The 4,221-nt window shown below is 35.0% G+C and overlaps 1 pseudogene; it reads left to right on the top strand.

Moving 5' to 3' along the window:
- LOC139902563 (hyoscyamine 6-dioxygenase-like) lies at window positions 1-4,001 on the top strand (annotated as a pseudogene).
- The last annotated feature ends 220 nt before the right edge of the window (window positions 4,002-4,221 follow it).

Raw genomic sequence — 4,221 nt, 5'->3', positions numbered from 1 at the left:
ATGAGAAGTGTAGAAGCAGGAGGTGGCAGAGCCAAAGAAGTTGAAAAAAGCAGGTGGTGGCATCTTGAAAAAGCGTCGATGTAAGGCGAGGGATGAGGAACAGTAAAACAATCGTCTTCTTATATAATAGGTATATATATATATATATATATATATATATATATATATATATATATATATATATATATATCGTCCAACAAATTATAACAGCTTGTGAAGAATATGGTATCTTTCACGTCCATATATCTTTCACATATAACCCATATTTATGTTTGTATCTCAAATGATGTTTCTTTTTTTTTTTAACGGCGGTTAGTAGTTACTGACGGAGGTCTGAAAGTTATTTATTTTTTTAACTAGGTGGTCAATCATGGAGTGCCGGATATGATGATGACAGACCTAAGATATTTGTACAAAGAGTTTTTTAGCTTAGTCGCTAAAGAGACGAATTAAGTAATCACTTGGAGCATTATGGTAAGCTTGTCACAGGTGCTGTTAGTCACGTGGGACAAGCCATGAATTACTGGAAAAGACACTTTAATCCACTCGTGTCATCCTTTAGAACAACACACACAATCATGGCCCGTTAAACCAACCAGATACACGTAATCAATGCGTATATATATATGGTTAAACGATGTTTGTTATGGATTTGGTATATAGCAACTAATAATTGTTTGTATCTTATGTTGGGTTATAATCGGTTTATATCAAAAATGGTTTGCTAGTCACGTTCAGTTGCAATTTAAGATGGCTGGAAACTTAGATTTAATAGTTATTTATTTTATATGCTATGTTTTAATTAATTGTTTTATTAGTATTGAATAAGTAGTATGTGGACCTAAATTAGTGGAAGTCATGGAGTGAGTCTGTGCCTATTCTTTAGGAATAGACTCATAGAGTATGGTAGTTTAGATAGTGCTATTTTCCAGCATGGTTTACGTTTGTTTTCTAGCTATATAAAGCTAGCATCTGTTGGTTAATAAAATTGTACTTTTTTGTTTCCAATTCTTTATCTACTTTAGCATACATCAAATATACAAACTTTATTTTCTTGTTTTGATCTCTGATCTGAAAAGGACCTAACCAACATTTGGTATCAAGAGCTTAGGCTCAATCCTATGAAAGAAAAGCAGTAGCAGTAGCAGAGTAGCAGGCTGATAATTCAGCAATTAGCAGTCAACAATAGCAGTCTAAAAGCAGTGAAAACGAGCAGAAAATAGCAGCCGGTTGCAGTAGATTTATGCAGTAAAAAAGAAGCAGATAACAGCAGTAAACTCAGCAGAAAGACGTCTAAATTAGCAGCAAATATAAGCAGAAAAGCAGTAGAAGATAGCAGGAAGTGGTACCAATAAATATCAGCAGTTCACAGCAAGAAGTAGTAGCAGCAAAGCAGTACAAAGCAGCAAAAAAAGAGAAAAAAAAGAAGTCAGCAAGTATTAAAAGGCAGAAAAAAGATGTCATCAAGCGATGGGACTTTAACCGTTCGTGAGCAAGGAACCGTACCAATTCAATGTCCAAAATTAACCGAGACTAACTACACCACATGGTCCATTATGATCGAAACGGTTCTAAGGGCATATGGCCATTGGGATGCTATCACCCAAGATGAGGTTGATGAGAAGAAAAATTATACTACCAAAGGTATAATTTATCAAACCCTACCCGAAGATGTTCTTTTGCAAGTTTCCAAACACAAGAATGTGAAAGAAGTTTGGGAATCAATCAAAACTCGTTATGTAGGGGCTGAATTAGTTCAAAAAGCAAGGTTACAAACATTGAGAAACGAATTCCAAATGCTAAAGATGAAAGAGAATGAATCAATTAATGATTTTTCGGGTAAGATAAATAGCATTGTTGCTAAATTCAAGAGTCTTGGTTCTACTCTTGAAGAGGAGGTGATTGTAAGGAAGTTTCTTAATTCGGTTCCAATGAAATACTTGCCAATTGTAGCTCCCATTGAACAATATTCGGACCTTACGAAAATGCCATTTGAAGAGGCGGTTGGAAGGGTGAAAGCCTATGAAGAAAGGCTTCTAGGTCATGAAGAAAAAGATGAAGAACAAAACAAACTTTTGTTGGCAAGTGAACAAAAGTATGGTGAAAGTAGTGGACGCGTAAGGGGACGTGGAAGGAGCTATGAAAGAGGTGGTAGAGGTCGAGGAAGAGGCTCGGGTCGAGGTGACAAGAGTGGGTTTAGATGTTATGAGTGTGGAGAGTTTGGACACTTCAAACATGAGTGTACAAAATGGAAGGGTAAGGAGCATGAAGCAAACTTTGTTGAAGAGGAACCGACATTGTTATAAACCGATTAGGCGGGTGATTGTTGGGTTATAATCGGTTTATATCAAAAATGGTTTGCTAGTCACGTTCAGTTGCAATTTAAGATGGCTGGAAACTTAGATTTAATAGTTATTTATTTTATATGCTATGTTTTAATTAATTGTTTTATTAGTATTGAATAAGTAGTATGTGGACCTAAATTAGTGGAAGTCATGGAGTGAGTCAGAAGGTGTGCCTATTCTTTAGGAATAGAGTATGGTAGTTTCACTACAAGAAAAATGAGCTTTAGTGACAAAGGTTATTGGTCACTAATAACACTAAAATGGTCACTAAATCAAGTTAGTGACCAAAATAGGTTGGTCACTTCTCGTCACTATAGATCCGTCACAAAATATTTTTAAAGACCAACATACCAAAATTGGTCACTATAGTGACCATTTGTTTGGTCACTAATATCGTTTAGTGACCAAAATTTAGTGACCACTTTTTTAATGGTAACTAAATAGCATTATTAGTGATCAAATATTGAGTCGTCACTAAAAGATCGTTACAAATGAGCATTTTTCTTGTAGTGTTTAGATAGTGCTATTTTCCAGCATGGTTTACGTTTGTTTTCTAGCTATATAAAACTAGCATCTGTTGGTTAATAAAATTGTACTTTTTTGTTTCCAATTCTTTATCTACTTTAGCATACATCAAATATACAAACTTTATTTTCTTGTTTTGATCTCTGATCTGAAAAGGACCTAACCAACATCTTAGAGGTGAAGTAGCTAGTTACGCAATTGAAATGAGGAAATTGGCGTTCAAAATCAATGATTTGATTAGTGAAGGGCTCGGACTTAGTGAAGGGTTCTTCAATGAAGTGAGTCAGAGTCAAACAATGGCGATTAACCATTATCCACCATGTCCAGAACCAAGTTTAGCCTTGGGCGTAGGTGGTCACGTTGACAGTTGACTCTAACCTCATAAGTTTACTTAAACAAGCCCAGTTTGGGCTACAAGTCGAAAAGGATGGGAAATGGATAGGTATTGAAGCAACTCCAAATGCCTTTGTGGTTAACGTTGGTTTCCAACTTGAGGTAGTAATTAAACTAGCAGTTCATTGATCATGTGCTATACGTATACTGGAAGAGCCGTCTCATTAATTAATTTAGAAATGTACCGTTAATAACATAAAAAATGAGCTCTTACAAACAATAAAATTTCAATACTTTTTAAGCGAATTATGTGTAAACTAGCTAATTACAATTTTAAATTTGTTGTCACTCCGAGACACCGTCACAATATATAAATAATGAATTATCATGTAGGTCTTTAAAAGTTTTGAGCCCTTCAAGACTTTTGAGCATGTTCGGTTGTACATCTTTGCACATGGCACAAAGATGCCTCTGATAATCATTGTGTTCAGCGATATTAGTCTAACTAACTATTTTTGTTATTACCTATAGATTACGAGTAACGGAAAACTGAAAGGTTCAAAACATCGCGGGGTATTGAACCCAAGTGTGTGTCGTACGTCTATCGTCACCTTTTTTGGTTCATATTTTCATGATCCAGTTGTCATGGAACCTGCAAAAGAACTAATTACAGTAAACAATCCTCCGAAGTTTAGATCATATTTACACGACGAGTTTATGCTAAATTACTTTTCCCGTAGTAGGAAATTTGTATCAAAGTCGAGTGATGGAACATTACTGGATGAATACCGAATTTAAACCATGGTTCATATTGTTATATTTCCACTTTCTTTTATGATAACGCATGGGCGTATCTAGGAATGGTAATCACTGGTGTCACCGGTTAAAAATCTAAAAAAAAAAATTTAACTAGATTGTTTATTTCAGTGGTGTCACTTAAAAAAATTACATTATCCACTGGTGTCACTAGTTAAAAACTCCAAAAAAATTTCACTACATCGCGTATTTCAGTAGTGTC

This window comes from Rutidosis leptorrhynchoides, chromosome 3 (genome assembly GCF_046630445.1).
Source record: "Rutidosis leptorrhynchoides isolate AG116_Rl617_1_P2 chromosome 3, CSIRO_AGI_Rlap_v1, whole genome shotgun sequence".
Classification (NCBI taxonomy): Eukaryota; Viridiplantae; Streptophyta; class Magnoliopsida; order Asterales; family Asteraceae; genus Rutidosis; species Rutidosis leptorrhynchoides.
Note: the sequence above shows the minus strand (reverse complement) of the source record. Positions and strands in the feature narration are given on the sequence as shown.